At 37.8% G+C, this 19,094-nt stretch overlaps 1 protein-coding gene and 1 long non-coding RNA gene across 8 annotated transcripts in view; one reads left to right on the plus strand and one right to left on the minus strand.

Annotated features, from left to right (window-relative positions):
* Positions 1 to 1,392, minus strand: part of Ica1 (islet cell autoantigen 1) — a 144,912-nt gene extending 143,520 nt beyond the window's left edge. For 3 of the 7 annotated variants that reach the window (XM_069996566.1, XM_069996567.1, XM_069996564.1), the window contains exon 1: positions 1,252 to 1,392. The gene's annotated coding sequence lies outside the window, so the exon portion shown is untranslated. Of the gene's footprint in view, positions 1 to 873; positions 997 to 1,251 lie in introns of those variants that run through there. The other 4 variants (XM_069996563.1, XM_069996568.1, XM_069996569.1 and 1 more) reach the window with 4 other exon arrangements.
* An 81-nt stretch (positions 1,393 to 1,473) lies between these two features.
* LOC138809715 (uncharacterized) lies at positions 1,474 to 10,114 on the plus strand. Its single transcript, XR_011366929.1, has 3 exons — positions 1,474 to 1,890; positions 5,899 to 5,939; positions 9,933 to 10,114. It is a non-coding gene; the product is annotated as an uncharacterized lncRNA (long non-coding RNA).
* Positions 10,115 to 19,094: the final 8,980 nt, after the last annotated feature.

Raw genomic sequence — 19,094 nt, forward strand, 5'->3', positions numbered from 1 at the left:
ACCAAGCAGTTAATTCCATATGCCAACATATGGGCGCAGTGTTTTAAAGACCCTGAAGAGCAATTGGGAGGCTTTGAGGTACTTTAAATGAAAAGATAGTGGGAAAGGTTAGCCCGAGAGCCGCTAGGGGAAAGGCTGGCATAAGAACAGGATATGCTCACTTCTAGAGGAAACAGGAGCTGCAAGAGCCGCGGGGCAGGAAAGGCGGAGTCAGCAGCAAGCGCCCAAAGGAAACGCGCGCGCGACGGTTTTCAGGAACCTGGCCTGCTCAGGCACTCTGGCTCCAGTCTGGTCAGACAGGCGAGCATCTAACCCGCAGGGTGCCGAGCTCAGGCCTCGGGGCTCCAGGGATTAGTCATTAAAAAGAAAGAAAATCAAAAAGTACCCATTTGCTCTCGGCCGCCCCGGCCAAAATCCTCGCAATGGGATTTAAGCGAAAAGGCAAAACACCGGGCGCCGCGGCAGGTGAACTCGGCAACAAGTGATCCCAGAAGGGCCTTGGGGGTCCCTCGGGCCGCCGCGTCCGGGAGGGTGGGGTGGGTGTGGATGCAGGTGCTCGCAGCGCACGCCGGAACCCCGGGCGCGTCCCTCCAGCTCTCCCCGGGCTGACGCACGCTCTCATGGCGCGCGCATCCTCCAGACCTTCCCAGGCCTGAGGGAGGAGGCGGGGGAGGGGAAGGGGCTGCTGCGCTTTCCCCCACCGGGATCAGGTGCCCCAGAAGGCGGCCTGCCTGTCACCCCCGCCCGCAGGGGGCAGGGGAGGGTAACCTGGGTGCCCGCCCTCGCCCCACCATGGCCCGATTGCCAGATGTGTCCCGCTGCAGCACACAGCCCGCCCGGCGCGCCCTCGCCCCGGCCCCGGAGGGCAGGTACCTCGGAGCCCCGGCCCCCACAGGAGCCTCCGGGCCGCGGTCGGAGCGTCTCTCCAGGTCCCTCGCCCGACGTCAGCGTCAGCAGAAGGCGAGGGAAGGGGCGTGGGGAGCGCAGGAGCAGGCCCTTCCTGCAGCGGCCGCTGCCAGCCGGAATCGCAGCCCGCGGAGCCAGTGCGCGCCGCAGCGCAGCGCAGCGCAGCGGCCGGGGCGGAGCGGGCACCTTCGCTTCTCCGCCTGTGCCCGCGGCCTGGGAGCCGCCACCACCTCGTCTCCCCCCCCCCCCCCCCGCCCAGTACATGCCTCTTCTAGGGACTGCGGTGGGGTGACCCCTCCTAGCAGGACCCCAGAGCAGAAGGCAAGCGGAGTGCCATACTCTCACCTTGTTTGGAGCAGATCAGGGATGGGGGGAGGGGGGTAGTTCTCGCTCTCTCTCAACTCCCTGGGGTCTTTCCTTGACCCCCCATCTCCTGGGGTATCCCTGGCCCGACCCAGCAGCCTAGGATGGCTCCGCCCCTGCTTTCCCGCAGGTGTTCCACGTGTCCAAGACATTGGCGTCACAATGATCTGGCTACAGGTGGAAGCTGAAGCAAAAGCCCCAGAATTCCCTATGGGTAGGGTGTAGTGCGTGCTACTTCCTACCACCTTAGAATGGGCTGTTTTTAGGAGCAGGAGATTTCATGATTTCCATGCCAGTGAAAGTCCAAGAGGCCTGTTCTTGGAAACCAAGTCTCGGATTAAATGAAAAAAATCTGTTTAACAAACACAATCAAGCAACAGCAATAACAACACAGCGGTGTTTGTACATTTATCCATGTTTGTCACACCCATATGTTTTGCCTTTTTTCACGCCTGTTTTGGGTGCAACAATTTCAACGTCTTTGTCACCGGGAAAGGATGAGGCCTTTGTGTATGGAATACTTTGCAGGCCACAAGAAGAAAAAGCATCAACATTAACTGTGCTGAAATGAATCCCAATGCCCATCTCTGGTTATGTGTTTACAAACGAAGTTCATTGATAGTAAGTGGTTGAAAGAATTTAGCAAAGGTGGGATGAAATATAATTATTAAGGACGCAAAATGAGCTGAAAGCTTGGGCGAACAAGAGCTGGACTTTCCCTATGTACCAGGCATATGTTTTGAGTGCTTTACATTTCATCCTCACAACATCCCACTATTGTAGGTAGAATTATTTTCCCTATTTTACAGATGAAGATACTACCAAGAGTGCCATAAAGAGATTACTGCGTGTGCCTGCTGTAAGGGTCAGTTGTAGAGTATGTTTAAGGCCCTGGGTTTGATTCTCTGGCACTGTAAAAACAATAAACAAAACAATATCAACAACAAAAACCATCATTATAGTACTGATTGGGACTTGTAAGAACCACTTAAGAAAGAATGGCGTTTGAAAGAGTGTTAAGTTTTATCACAATTAAATGCTATTTCCTATGTTAGAGATAATAAATGGCTGGCTGTATCTGTCAGTTAACTGAAGCATCGAGAAAATACTAGATATCCTGAAAAAAAAATCCAGACTATAATGTTCTTTTTCCTTTCAGGTGTGGTTTGCTAGTTGCTTGAAAACTTAGGTTTTCAAGGGTTGGTTTTGAGGTAAATATTTAGGTTTGTTACAAGAGAGTCAGTAGAATGGCAAGTCAGTAGTGTGTACAAGAAACCTCTCAAAATGCAGAAAATTTGAACACAAGCATTAGAGAGAAATAATTGAAAAAAAAAACTCTGATTAATACCTAACTATTCAGTTGTCCTTTACAAAACCTTCTAATAGTGAAGATAACTTGGCGGTGAGTCCAGCAGCCTATCATAGAGGTTAAAAGACAATGTCTAAAGGGGATAAAAAATGCCAGACAAGTACTAAATGTCAATTGGACACCAAATTTCTTAGTAAATGTCTGCTTATCTTACATTGTCTCTGTGTATACATTTCCTTCCCATTTAAAAAGATGCCTCAGCCAAGTTATACCTGTAATCCTAGCTACTCATGAGTCTGAGATCTGAGGATTGGGGTTTGAAAAGTCTGTGAAAGTCTCATGTCCAATTAACCTGCAAAAAGTGAGGAGTGGAGCTATGGCTCAAGTGGTAGAGTGCCAGCATTGAGTGAAAAAGCCAAGCAAGAATAAAAGGCCCTAAGTTCAAGTCCCAGTACCAGCACACACACACAAAATAAAAATAAAGTTGCCCTATCTCTAGCACTTCCATTCTTTTGAGGATTTCAAGTTGTTTTCAGCTTGCAGAGCATACACAAGATGCTAGTGAGAATTTGAACCAATTTCTAAAGAGAATGGTTATTGAATGATGGGATTTGAAATTAGGGAATAAGTACAATTTTCAGAGTGCAACAGAAGGACAAAGAGAACCTCCTTACAGATTTAAAATATGCTTCTGAGATGGCATGCATTAAGAATGCTGCTAGGTTACCATTAACAGATAGCAGGGAATTAGGTGAAAAAGTTTTATTTTCTGTCACCTAAAAGAAATAGAAAGTTAGGCAATGTAAGGCTGGAGTCATGTCTTTTATGTCACCTCCTTCTCTCCTTCTGCATCTTCAGCAGAATATGTTTAAAGGTAAATGAAGATGGAAATGTGGAGAAATAAAAACCTTCGTATACACTGCTGGAGGCAATGGACATGGTGCAGCCAATTCAGAAATCAGTTTGGCAGTTCCTTAAACCATTATATCTAATTGCCATGTGACTCAGCAGTTACATTCCCAGATGGATACTCAAGAGAAATGAAAACATATGACCTCCCCAAATACATATGAATATCTATAACAAAATATTCAAAATAGCTGAATTTTGCAAAAGTTCATCAATGGACAAATGAAGTATATTCACATTATGGATCATTGTTTGGCCTCAAAAGAAAAAACCTTGAAAATATTATGTTGCATGGAACAAGCCAGTTATCAAAAGCTCTATATCATAGTACTCCCTTTATCTGGAGTCCAGAGAAGAAAATATTATATAGATAAAAAGTGTATTATGATCCTTGAGGGTTAGAGAGAGATGGGGAATACGTAGTGTGCTGAAGGGAGTGGTTTGTTTTTTCATGATGGAGATATTCTAAAATTAACAGTAATAATACTTTCACGTACCTGAGCGTATTTTGAAAAGTACTGAATCATGCATTTTATGATTTATTGTGAATCATAAGTTATATTAAATACATCTCATAGCTGTATAAAAAGAAGCAAAAATAGTGTTCATTTCTTTAACACATACTGTACATCAATACTTGTAACAGGAACAGTTCCAGGGAACAACAGCATTAAGATCAAGCATGTAAATTTATCTCAGATTTCTTGATGCTGTCCAAACCAATTCTATTGGCCCTAAGAAGCTAAATACGAGGAAACAGGACAGAAACCCAGTTTGTGGGAGAGAGAACATTCTCAGGCCCATTCATTGGATATCTTTTGATGGTAGGATAGGAAGTTAATGCTGCACACATATTTTGCAGATATGTTCTAATCTTACACCATCTCAGCATTATTTTAATGGAAGAATAACCAAACAGTCCCTGTAGATAAGAACATAGATAATAAGTTTATGGAACTGGATTTAACATAAGGAAAGTAAAATGACATTTTGCTGTGGGAAGCAAATACTAATGGAGGACATCATCAGAAGTAAAATGAAAGCTATTTTTCACCCTCATTCCTAACCTCCAATAAAAACCAAAAAGTTAGGATTCTGGCACCACACTTCAAATTTCCAACTTAATTCTTATAAAGAACACAGATTTGTGAAACATTTTAAAATTAATAATTACTTTGAGTGAGCAATTTACTTGAAGAAAACTAGTTTTTATAAAGTAAATTAGGTTTTCAGGATACTTACAGATACCTTTAGGTATTTCTAAAGCCCTTTAATGTTTACTAAATTACTACGTTTTTCTGGCCATTAGGTCATCTAGAGGGAAGTAGATTAACAATATACTTTAACTCTGGTGGCTGGCGCATTGTCATATTCTTAATACACAGGAATGTGGATTTATTTGGTTCAAGTGAGAATTCATAGTCCATCTCTGCTTATAAAATCAATGGTCATATATATGTATATACATATATACATGTATATAAATGTACGTATTAACATATAATATATAACCAACTTTAGTGAATTATTAATATATATCTTTAATATTTTAAATGCTCCTTATGCTCTCAACCAACATGAGCAAATGAGGCAGAATGTCCTTCTTTCTCTTGGCAAATGGGCACATAAGGCAAATGAATGTTCTAGCATTCATCCAGACAGATATTTATAGTCTCCTATAACTGTGAAGCCCTTTTATTTCCTGACTCATCTTTGGCAACACTGTATGCACTCATTGTGCCTGGCACATATCTGGGGATGTTAAGATAGAGTTTAAGCCATAGTTATTATTAATGTGTTTAATAACAGTCATTCATACGGATCTTTGCGAATATCAAATAATAAGAAACGAATTGCATTTCCATCACAGTTTCTGGGAGATTAAAAATAGATAATCTATAAGAATGAGCTTTGGGAAGTGGTGTTATGGCTCAGATGGTAGCGCATTCACCTTGAGCTGAAGAGTTTAGGGACAGCACCCAGGCACAGAGTTCAAGCCCCACGACTGACAAAAAAAAAAAAAAAAGTACATATAAGAGCGAGCTTTGGAAAACATGTTGTTTTAAAATTAGGGTTGAAATTATTATCTGGCTTTTGATAGTGTTAGAGATTTAAGGAAAGATTAAATATATTTTATTACACAAATTGGATATTTATTCCTGAATTGTGCAATATTTTAAGAAGAATTGGATATATTCAGGAACATGGATTAACTATCATGACCACTTTGGGTTTAATTTCTGTAATATTTATGTTCTCCATGTAGCAAAACAAAGCTTTCATTGTACCCTCTGTTGAGCTGCTGATATCTTTAAACACATTGGTTTGTGCATATGAAAATAGAGCAAATGTTTAATTAGTAGCATCACTTCAGTTAATTAAAATTAACTTCGTTTCTCTTTAAAATTAAGGCTATCATGGAAAGAAGAGTTTTATTTACCCTCAGGAAAAGGTAATTATGTTCATTGTCACATCATTTTAGAGTTCTCCATGAAATAATGCAGTTCTCTACTCCTCTATGTCCAGTGTCAGCCAATGAAATTTCCTTTCCTTTCCCTTCCCCTCCCCTCCCCTCCTGCCTTTTCTTGTGTGAGTGTCAGGCTTAAACTTAGGGCCTGGGACCTGTCCTGGGACCTGTCCCTGAGCATTTTTTTTCTCAAGGCCACACCTCCACTTGTGGCTTTTGGTGAATTAGAGATAAGAGTCTTATAGACTTTTCTGCCCCAGCTGGCTTCAAACCTCAGATTACAGGTGTGAGTCACCCATGCTCAGCATTTAGCCACTGGAATTTCTGCAAGACAACACTGGTGGTGTATTGAAATGGTACATCTTAGGAGCTATAGGTGGAGAATTTTATCTGTTATGTACCATGAAGTGTAATTCTGCTTCTGATTAGGAACTATGCCAAGGTTGGGAAGACCTTAGCCTAGAGTTCACAGCTATACTCTGGTCTTGAAAAAGGGAATGCTCATAATCTGTTGAAGATTAATATCACCTAGTGAAGGAGTGCTTCACTGAAAGATTAGGGTGGAAGTTCTAGGCCTTGGGGATCACTTTTCTCTATATACAGGAATAGGTAAAGATCTAGGATGTAGATAAATGTAGCACAGGTAAGCATGAGCCAAACGTGGAGTGGAGCCAGAGGCTGGATTAGGACTACAGCTTCATTTCCTCTTAATCCAATTCAATTTTTTCCATTTAGTTGTAGTTCAGCCATAAACTTGCTTTGACAGAGACAATGATTTCCCCAATATTAACTCTTAGCATAGCATAAGATTTTTACTGAGTATATAATTTCCCAGTTTAAAACTGTGTTTTTGTTGCTGCAAGGTGTGACCTAGTTTTAGCCAACAGAATGTGATGGGAAGACACAACTATAACTTTTGGGTCATACTCTTAAAAATAGCACATGTGAATCTCTGCCTTCTCTCTTTTCCATTGGGTGGCTCACCATTGAGCATGGAGGCAGTGTATTGGGAATAGCAAGGATCTCTGATCTCCTAAACTGCTGTTCTGCTCTGATCCTCCTGCCTAGATTATTTTGTGAGAAGGAAGTTGTTAGAGTCTGGATCTCAAATGTTCTTTGAAGTCCATTGTCACTGGTCTGTGGCATTATTGAGAAGTAGTAGAACTTTAGGAGGTGTGGCCTGGGCAAAGTAAATTTAGTAATTGGCAATGTGTCCTTGAAGGGAGTATTGGGGTTCTTGCCCCCTCTCTCTTTACTTCCTGACCACCATGAGGTAAGCAACTATTTTCCGTCACACTCTCCCCATCATGATGTTTTGCCTCACTACAGACCCCCACCCAACACAGTGAACTGACCACAGATTCATACACCACAATAAACCTTTCCTCCATATACATTTATTATCTAGTATATTTTGTTACAGAGACATTAAGTGGGGTAGGGCAGAATAAAGCCAAATATTACCGAAACCACTATATTTTTGGATGCCATTATAAGAATAGCCTTTATCCTAGCGCGTCTCATATGCGTGAGCTAATTAATACTCAACTGAATACTTGAGGGGGAAGTCCGCAGACCTCAGGAGTGCTCTCTCCAGCAATATTCTCTTCTCTGTTACTTTGTAGGTTGGCTACACCACATGCCCATCTCCAGATCTTCCACTTGGAGAGACTGCCCTGCTCTGTCTCTGTCCTCTTCCTTCTAGCCTATACTGGAAGTTTTGCCAGGTGGCAAATTAGGAAAAGTCATAATGTTTGCCTTATCTATCTCCAAGGATCTCTTCTTTATATAATGGCCAATGATTGGAGTGACTTTGGATCTATTTTAATTATTTCAGATGAGAGCATAAATCTACTTCTTGTTATTCCATTTTGACGAGAAGTAAAATTCCCTATATTAATAAATTTGCATTATTCATTTTCTTAATCAATGTATATTATATGCATTACTACTATTTTGTGGGAGAGGCTCTAGAAATCTTTTTTACAGCAGCCTTATAAACACTCCACTTGAAAAGGTCAGGAACAGGCAACTCGTAAAAGCACAGTTGATATTACAAATATTAAAACATCATTATTCAATGTGAAGACATTTTGAAAAACGTATCATATGGGCAAACATGAAAGACATAATGCTGGAGCAGATGAGGATAGGGGACATCATATTTTACACATACACTGAGCATAAGGATAAAAGTCTTACAAACCTTTTTGGAAGTCACTCTATCAGTGTTACAAAATGTTAATGATGATCATACTGAGATTAGAATAACAGCATTGTTTAAAACACCAAAAACTTAAATATAATAAATATAATAAATTAGGCTGGGCACCGGTGGCTCATGCCTATAATCCCAGCTACTCAGGAGGCTGAGATCTGAGGATCGCGGTTCAAAGCCAGCCCGGGCAGGAAAGTCGGTGAAACTCTCATCTCCAATAAACCACCAGAAAACTGGAAGTGGCGCTGTAGCTCAAGTGGTAGAGTGCTAGCCTTGAGCTGAATTGCTGAGGGACAGTGCTCAGGCCCAGAATTGCAGGCCCACGACCAACAACAACAACAAAAATCTAAAGGAAGGATTAGCTAAATTATGGTACATGTACACATAGATACATTAACATAGTGATTTTTGAAAAAGTGAGGTCAAGATGTTCCTTTTTTAAAAGTGAAAATAGCAGTGTACACAACACCATATAAATCATGATTCTGCTTATGCAAATATTTTACAAGTAACATCAAGTCTTATAATGATTCTCACTAAACTGTTAACTGAAGCTGTTTGTAAAGAGCAATCCCCTTTGGGGCAGAGTTTGGAAGAAGGAAAGTTGTATTTTCACTTATCGTCTTTGGTAATGTTTAGCTTTTTTTCCTTTTTACAGTGTACATCTGATGTTATATAATTAGTCAAAACAATGCTTTGAATTTTGACACCAGAAAAAAAATAGGTGAATTCACATATGAAGAAAGACTATTTTATATGGTCTCCAAAATTAAATTTTATGATTAGCCTAGTGCCAAGTACTAAAAATCTAGGACATTCTTCTCTCCTGATGTTATCATTAAAATGAACATGACTTAGGGAAACCTTAGATATTCTCCAATGGGAGACCATTCCACTAGCCCAAGCTCTTCTTATGTTTCCTCATATTTCATATTTATTTTTTGATGAGTTCTTGATCTGGTATACCAAAAGCCTGGACAAGATAGACAGAAGTGAATTTTGAAAACTCATCACCTCTGTGGGGTCTGACATTGTCAGAATTGGATTCCAGACATCATTACATAGAGAACTTATTTGTTCACTTAATAGACATATATTATCTCAAACTTGATATGGCTGAGCAATATTTTCCTCCCCAAAGCTCTGTGTTATTATCTTGGCAAGCTTAAAAACCTCAGAATTATTTTGAATTCCTTCTTAGTAGTTTACCTCATGTACTCAATTGTTAAGTTCTGGCTCATTGTAAGTTTATGATTCACTACAAGAAATTACAGTTGTTTTTATAATGTGTCTCAACAATTATGTTTGTTTTTCTCAATTTATTTCCATTTTGACTATGTCTTGCCTGGAATATAAAATTCTTTCCATTTAGGATTGTGTATTTCAATCAATATTTAATTAGTGTAGATTATCACCAAATTACTTGTAAAACTTTTTCAATCTACTTTATGGTAAGAATTAAGTGTGTAGATATGCATGTGAGCGTGCGTGCGTGCGTGCGCACGTGTGTGTGTGTGTGTGTGTGTGTGTGTGTGTGTGTGTGTATGTGTGCAGTGAATCATGGCTAGAATGGGGAATAACATGAAAAATAATAGAAGATAGAGGCTATGTCTTAGACTTACTCAGATAAGATAGCTGCATAATATTTTGATTGGCTTCAGTTCCATCTGCAAAATTTTCTAAAGCTTACATCAAAATCAATTGCCTAATCAAGAAATTCCAGACTTTTATCGGTTCTAATTGCCTTATTCATTCTGCAGCACAGGTTTCTGCTTGTCCATTCCTATTCACCCAAGAATGAGTACAGCCTCCAGTTGCCCAAGCCAAACTTTTCACTGGAAGTGCTGTTCAATTCCTAGTTTGGACTCTGCCAGAAACTTCCATCTCTCCTTACCACCACCTCCCATGATACTTGAATTTAAAAAAAAAATAAAAAAAAATCTCCCAGCTCCTTATTTGTGCTTTCAATGAATGCTTGCTGAAGCCAAAACTTTCTCAACTAGGAAAACAAAGACTATTGGATGGGAAACCCAGGCCCAGCTCAAACACTTGGCATTTTCCAATGAGATGTTTGTATGCATTTGGATACGTTAGGGTAAGCACTTTGTCTTATTCATCCTGTATGTCCTCTAGTATGTCTGTCACAGTGCATTGGATAACATCTTTCCTGCTTAATAAAAATTTTGTTGAATTAATGAATGAGTGCATTTTGCATACAGCTAGACCTTTTGAAGATAGTTTTCTTGATCTTGTTTTGGTAAAGTCTCTTTATCAATTCTTCATGTTTTCTTATATAAAACTTCCATATCCAGAAACATATTAGTGTTATGGTTTGATAATTATTTTGTTGTTGTTGTTGGTCATGGTGATTGAACTCTGGGCCTGGTCACAATCCCTCATCTCTTCAGCTCAAGGCAAGTGCTCTACCACTTGAGCCACAATGCCACTTCTGGTTTTCTGGTGGTTAATTGTAGATAAGAATCTCATGTACTTTCTTTGCCAGGGCTGGCTTTGAACCGAGATCCTCGGATCTCAGCCTCTTGAATAGCTAGGATTATAGGCCTGAGTCACCAGTGCCTTTCTGATAAGATTTTCCAAACTTATTTTATCCTAAGGAATCAGATAATGCTTATGAAATAGTCACATCTCTCAAGGGCCTTCTAATTCAGAAAACTTTTTATTTTATTTTTATTTTTTGTGAACATACTGTACAGAGGGGTTACAATTACATGGGCAAGATAATGAGTACATTGTGGAGGGTCCAACTAATGCTGGTAATTCTAATGGCCAAAAGAACTAGAAAACACTGTTCTATTGTATAACTCAGTATTAGATGAGCACAACACGTCAAATATGATTCAATGAGTGTTATCTTGACATTGAAACACTTAAACTTTAATTTTGTTAATTATCATTTAGATGATTTAGATCTTGTCTAGTATTTCACAAATTTATCTATATATTAAAATAATATTGACAAATTCCAAAACTCAAGCCACCTCCAAACCAGTAAGATGTCAATCAGTATGATTGTGACACAGGTGTCAGTGTTATTGAAACTCTCAGATCTTTACAAGAAGCCAATTTTGGAAACTACCGGGGTACTGTTTACTGTTTCTGAGACTATTTTATTTACAGATAAAACATTGACAACACTCATTATAAAAATTCATTGGGAACTAATCTGATTAGTGCACATGACTATAAGGTACTTAGAAATGACAAAGCTCTATGTAAATCTAGTGCATTGTAGTTTTGGCCTGAAAATGTTTAAGATTTATAGCTTTGGCTAGGTGAATGCAAAGGAAGGATTGACAGGATCTACCTGCAAAATTCTACAAGGAAGTTGGTGTTCTTTTTGTGTTTCATCTTTTGAAAATACTGGTAGGTATGCTATTATTCAGATCAAGTCTGGTTCTGTGACCCTGAGGGGCGTGTCCAAGCATTGCTTGTTAAGCTGGAAACAATGAAGATCTATTAGCTTCTCTTGCCAGTCCAAGCCAGGTATCCCGGGACAAAGTAGATACAGTAAATATTTTTTGGTTTACAATGAAGAAATCACCCCTTTCTTTGCTCTCCCCTTCCTGCTTTTCCACCTCTATACTCTTTCAACTTTATCTTTTCATTCTGATGTGTTGATTTGAGGTCCATTTTTAAACCAACACCATTTTAAAGCAAAGTCCATTTTAATGTAGAATAGATTTAAACATCAGAAAAGAAAACAAATTTGTAATCTCAAATTATATCAATAATAATTACATCACTCAGTTAATTTTTTAAATTACAGTAATAGCAAATTTGATAATTTACTTAGGTTAAATATTTTTATTTCAATATATAATTGTATTTGGTCTTTCTTAAGTTTCACGATTACATTATTTCCAGCAGTTGATGTCATCTGCAAGCATCTTAACACATCCCTAGGCTTCATCTGTTTTTTTGCTTTGTTTTTTTAAAATTTCAAAGTACATTTGTTCTGTAGAATGCACAGTACATGATTTTCTACTAAAACATGTTGGATTCGTACAAACATATTAAGGATTGATCATTTGATTTTTGTATTTGGTATTTTATGTCCTAAGGGGTGGGGGAAACAAAGGAGGAGGCAGCAATGCTTGATAAGACATGCACTCATTATCTTGCCTATGTAATTGTAACCCCTCTGTACGGTATTTTCACAATAAAAAAAAGAAACATAAATTATTAATCACTTACATGGTAAGTCAGTGTTGAATCAGCATTATTTGAAACCTATAGGAGGTTAAGACTACACTTTAAAATAAAGAAATTAGATTATGAGAAAAGTTGGCAAGTTGATTAATATCTTCCCTGTCTTTGCTTAAGATTGTAATTATGCATAACATTCTTGGTCCACTTCCCATCTCCCCAGATTGATAAACACACAAGTTGTGCTGATTATTGTGATTTGGAAAGGGAAATTAACTGCAAAGCACTAAATCACTGTTATTTAAATAAGAACTTTAATCTTACTGGTACCATTTCTACCTGTGTTTAGGCATTATTACTTCTTGTAAAATTATGGAAATTGCCCTTCCTCTTGGAATTCCTAAAGTTAGAGCAATCTTTACAGAGTAAAAATGTAATTATTTCTTTCCCTGTATTTAAAATCTTCTGGTGGTTCCCTAGAAGGTGGCTATCTCTTGCTCTAGCCATCCAGAATTGCTTTCATGCAAATGAAATTATTATTGTTGTTTAGATTGAGTAGATGTTGTCCAGGCTGAAGCCTTAAACTCCTGGGCTCAAGTAAACCTCTTGGTCTGCTGCCTAACCTTCTAGAGTAGGTAGGAGTGAAATGATCAACCACTGTATCAGAAACATTGTTTTGTTTTATCTTGTTTTGTTTTTCTTTTCTGTTGTTTTGTTTTGTAACACTGTCTTCCTAGGTAACCCAGCTTGGCCTCAAACTTGTGAATTCCCAAATGTTAGGATTACAGGCATGTACACCATGCCATGTACACTGATTGAGATGATTACTATTAGAGGTACAAGAGCAAATTCTTCTTGCGGAAGAAAAGCTAGGTGCAGAAACAAAGTTCACCATGAGGAAGAGTGAAACCAGGAGAAGCAGTCTGGCTTCTAGGTAGGGAGCATCCTGGGAATGATATTAGAAACCCTTGCTCAGTTTGTACCTAAACCTTGGCTGTAGACCTGCTGTTTGACGTTACTTTAGGTTACAGTACATCCCAATAAGCCCCCACCCCTTATAACTTAGAAGTAGGTTTCTATACTGCAAATAAAAGATATTAGACTGGAGTTTTAGCTAAGGACTTGCCTGTCATGCTCAAGGCTATGGATTTAATTCCTACCACATGAAACAAAAGTTACTGATTAGGTGACCTGACTTATCAATTTAGTCTTCACAAAACCTTTAGGAATCTGCTCTGCTACAGGTAGCAGAATGTACAGCAACTAGAATTAAGTAATAAAGGCATTGTCTTCTTTCATACACCACGAAATGTAGACAAAGACAACAGTTCCAAGGATAATTTATCATATCAACGAAATGATAGTGACATGGTTAGTGCTTTGTCATTTGGGGGCCTTTTCCTCGACCCTAGAATGACTATATAGCATCCCCTTAGATCACCATGGCCATAACGGGGTTACATGCCCAACTCTAGACCCATAGATGTAAAGTAAAAACAAAACAAAACAAAACCCTGACTCTTTCTGTCTTTAAATCAAGAGGTCTTTTCCCCTTACCTGAGGTCTAGTTAGTAGAGAAAAGGCAGTAGGCTTGGTGCAGGTAAGGAAGTTTGTTTACCACAAGCGTATTTTTCCATTATTTCTTTCTCTACTCATCTCACCTGAGTAGCATTCTTCTACCAAGTGATTTGGAGGATTCTTCAAACACTTTTACATTTCAGAATTCTGCCTCCCTTCCTCCTGCCCACTTTCTGCTTCTTTTTCTTTTTTTCCATACTCATTAATTTATTGAATATTCATTGAGCAATCCAGAAGACTGAGAAAGTGAGAGACTGAGGAAACACAAACACAGACCCTCATTCCTTTTAATATCTGTAGAATTTGGATTCAACCCAGCTTCTTTAACTTAAGATCTAGATGAATGTTTGACTCAACATCATTAAAAATAAAACAGAACCACGAATAAGCCATGTGTTTTACTTCAATGCTAGTTTCACAACTCAATCAGAAATACTTTAACCTTTCAAGGACTAATTACTTCAAAGTACTTTTTGTCAATAGTCAGAAGTTATGTTTCTATTGTCTTGCCCAGCTGTTAAAGTGTTTAGTTACTCCCATGAATGACGGTAAAGTTTAGCCTTGTCCTTTCTGCTTAATATTGAGTTTGCTTTGAAGAGAATAGATGAAGTGTGTCAGGAAAATAGCACCTGCTAGTAAGGAGGTAGATATTAACTATCACAGGTCATGGATAAAAAATGATATTTGGGACAAAAATAAATGAGAAAATTACATTTATGGTAACCTTATAGAAGAACTGATGTTCCCTTAAAAGATCTGAACTTTGAACTGTCACACAGAAAATTATCTTTGCCCCAATTTTTTAGAATTGAGAGTAGTCATGAACTTGGTAGAGTTTCAATGCTGTTTACTTGTTCTCTCCTTTATCAAACAGAAAAGGAATTTCCCAGGAACATAATACCATTGATCTTTAATCTTGGTTGATGATGTGTCATCATATAGATGTTTTAGAAGACTTGGAACAACATGAAGCACTTTGATGAAGATATACAGATTTCTTAAACAAATTATTACTTTTTTCTTGAACTTTCATCTTCCATATGTGACTCTGCTATAAACACAATAAAAACCATAGTTAAAATTCCTTATTTGGATTTAGCTTTCCTTAGGATACTCAACAGGAAATGTTTACTCTAAATATATATTTCTTATGTATAGGCATACTATGTTCTGTGTATTCACTATAAAATAAATGTCACTTCAGATTCTGCTAGTCTACATTACACCAAGAAAGTTCCTAATAATATTTCTTTAATCATTTTTTTCTCTAAACTTATTACTGTGAAACTGGTTCCGTCTAACTTCCTGCTATGTTTCTCTGCTATTGTATTATTAGTACTTATTTGTTTCAACAATCTGCCCTTATGAATTAATTTCATCTCTTCTTAATTTTTTCCAATGCTCTTGAATTTTTCTCAATTTATAGAAACATTTTTATTGTTAATCCCTTTCTGAAGAAGCATTCTGAGTTAAATGAGATTTGTTCTGTTTACAAGATTCAATTAAAATTATTTCCTTCCTCAATACATTCAACTTGTAATTGTACTTAGATTTTAGTATTTCCTATTTGTTCAAATCAATAAGGGAATGGAAACATTCTTACAGTAATCCAAGTGATGATATTCCTTTCCTTCCTTATTTTTTGAGCAGCAAAATATTTTATTTTTGGACTCTTTAAATATAAACACATTAAAAAAATTCTCTTGTATTTTAAACTAGCATCAATTAGTTGTACAAGGAGATTTCATCTTAACATGTCCATTTATGCACATAATGCATCTTAACCAATCATTCCATTACTGTCCTTTCTGTCCCTTCTATTTACAAGCCAGTTCTGGTTCAAATCCCATGTTTCTGTGCTAGACGTAATGAAAACATGTTTTTATATTTGTCCTATGTAAAGTTATTTTACAGTTACATATATATATATATATATATATATACACATATTTATATTCCACACATTTGTTTCTCATTTACATCTCAGAACTCTGTCTCCCTTACCTGCCCAGACATATTTTTAGGCAGACATTTACTTAGTACCTACCATGAGGTAGACATTACTATGTTTGTTATTATTTCTTTCTAATTGCACTTTTACATTATCTTTCACAAAAAGTACACTAAAACTCTCTTACTCTAATTTGAGCCCTTTAACATGTATATTTAATAGAACTATAGCATGAAAAAATATATATGATATATAACTACCAAGTAAATATATTAAAAGTTCTGATTATTGTAAAATGATCCAGGTTTTTGTATATATATGAAATTTCATGGGAATCTGTAAAAAGTTACAGGAAACTTGACTGACTTTATTGGCAATAATTTTGTTTAAAATAGCAAGCTAAACACAGTGAATAATCTGTAACTTAATATCATCCATTTATAAACCAACTTGCTCAAATAATTTTCAGCTAACACCAAAAAGGGCTAAATCCATGAAAACCTCTTGGAAGTGGTATAAAAGTTACTCCATTCACTGAAAATAAAATCTTTTGTATTCAAGTTTTTTATTGTTGTCGTTGGTGGTGGTTGTGGGCCTTGAACTCAGGGTCTGGGTACTGCCCCTGACATTTTTCTCAAGGCTAGCACTCTACCACTTTGAGCCACAGCACCACTTTTGGTTTTCTGGTGGTTAATTGGAGATAAGAGTTTCACAGGCTTTCCTGCCCGGGCTGACTTTGAACTGCTATCCTCAGATCTCAGCTTCCTGAGTACCTAGAATTACGGGCATAAGCCACTGGTGCTCAGCTAGAATCCAGTTTTGTTTTTAGATTTTTATAGATTATGAGAAAAGAATAAAAAGAAATAGAAAATAAAAAATGGAAGTTTTGCTCAGGTCATTTAATTGATTGGAAGCTATTATGATTATCCAGCTATTTTGAAAAGATTGGTAGGCTAGAAGAGGCTGTAAGAGCTACTCAGTACACTAGGCACCTAGAGCACCTGCCAAATCAATTTTTCATTTTGGCTTCTGTCTTTAATGTTTACATTTGCCTAACTGATCAGAGCTAGGCCTGACCAGCAGTTAAATGACATGTTTGTTTAAAAGCCTCATTTATAGGAGGCCCTGGATGGTTAGTATATGAATAAGCAAGATCACTTCTCTCTAGTGATGGAATACCAAACCAATCTGATGAGGTACAAACATTGTCATGAAGGAACATTTTTCATTTAATGGTAGGTGCTGGGATAAAGGTCAAGTAGACTTAGGGATTGGGCCTCAATTTAGAATATTAAATTTCGGTGACTAAATAGAGGAAGGCAGCTGGGATAGAAAAGGAAGAGATAGAGGAGATGAAGCTGATAATCAGAAAGTTGCAAGAGTTATGAGAAAGAAAATATGTTGAGCCAACTTGTGTTTTCCTACATGTTAATTACCTTTTCTACTTGAGAATCTTGTTTAACTCTGCTTTAATTTAAGTGATCCCTACCCCATGAATTCAGAAAATTACAACTGACTATAACTTCTTAATAAAAACCTAAATCATTACTTAAGACTCTGCATAATGGGAAAATTTGTCTCTTCCTCTTTTTCATGGAAGTCTCTACCAATAATGAAAAGGATTCTATCTATGTGGAGAGAGCTTTCTCACCTCTAATCCTAAGGGACAAATAGCTAATATGGTTTGTTAGTTTTAAATTAATTTATTCTAGGGAAGGCTGGGCAAATCATTGGATTGAAGGACATAGGTCACATTCCCTGGCTTGCTCTTTTCTGTTTTCTCAATCCATGTTCTGGGATGTTAAAAAATTGGCACAAGCCAAAATTTTCTTAATAGAGAAACACAACTAATCAAAGAAAGCTTAGACAAATGGAATTGTATGAAACTGCAGAGCTTCTGTATGGCAAAGGACATAGCTACCAAGATCAATAGAAAGCACATGGACTGGGAGAAGATCTTCACTAGCCATACAATGGACAAGGGTCTCATATCTAAAATACACTTAGAACTCAAAAAATTAAATCGCCCAACAACAAATCCTCAAACAACTGCCCCATTAATAAGTGGCTAAAGACTTAAAGAGAGACTTCTCTGAAGAGGAAATATGAATGACCATTAGACACATGAAGAAATGCTCATCTTCTCTGGCCATAAAAGAAATGCAAATAAAGATAACATTGAGATTCCACCTCACCCCAGTTAGAATGTCTATAATCAAGAAATCTAATAACAACGGATGCTGGAGGGGATGTGGACAAAAGGGAACCCTACTACATTGTTGGTGGGAGTGTAAACTTGTTTAACCACTTTGGAAAGCAGTATGGAGGTTCCTAAAAAGACTCCATGTAGAGCTCCCCTATGACCCAGCAATCCCACTTTTGGGCATTTACCCAAATGATCACAAACAAGGTCATACTAAAGCTACCAGCACAACCATATTTATTGTAGTATTATTCACCATAGCTAAGATATGGAACCAACCCAGATGCCCCTCAGTAGATGAATGGGTCAAGAAAATGTGTAATATATATATATATATATATATATATATATATATGCACACACACACACACACACACACACACACACACACACACACACACATACACAATGGAATTCTGTGCCACATCAGAAAGAATGACACCTCCCCATTTGTTAGGAACTGGAAAGACTTGGAAAAAATTTTATTAAGTGAAGTAAGCCAGGCCAAAGATACATAGGTCCCATGGTTTCCCTTATTTGCAATAACTAGTACATGTCTAGGACAAACAAAAAATGTCAAAAGCTATGTACATACGACCATATAAGATGATGTTAAATGAAATGAACCTCAAGACAGGAACACAAGTTGTTTTTTCTTTCTTGCTATTGTTTTTAACATACTTAAAATGCACTATGTAATTCTTTTGTTTCTCTTGTATGTTCTTCCCCCATGGTATAATCCCTTTTTCCACTGTACCTGATTCCAGTGTCCTGAATCTTGTATATGCATTTTTATAATTTGGAGAGGGGAAGGGATATAACGAAATGCTTAAATAAGGATACAGGTTGACCCATTGTAATAAGAAGATGTACAAGACACTATGTTGAAAATGATGGGGGAGGGTGAGGAGGAGCTGGGGATGTGGGGAAGGAAGGGATGGTAGGGGAAAAACAAAGGAGGAGGTAACAATGGTCTAAAGGAAATATACTCATTACTCATGTACTGTAATCCCTCTGTACAGT

Source organism: Dipodomys merriami, unplaced genomic scaffold, assembly GCF_024711535.1.
Source record: "Dipodomys merriami isolate MVZ:Mamm:240054 unplaced genomic scaffold, mDipMer1.0.p SCAF_5, whole genome shotgun sequence".
Classification (NCBI taxonomy): Eukaryota; Metazoa; Chordata; class Mammalia; order Rodentia; family Heteromyidae; genus Dipodomys; species Dipodomys merriami.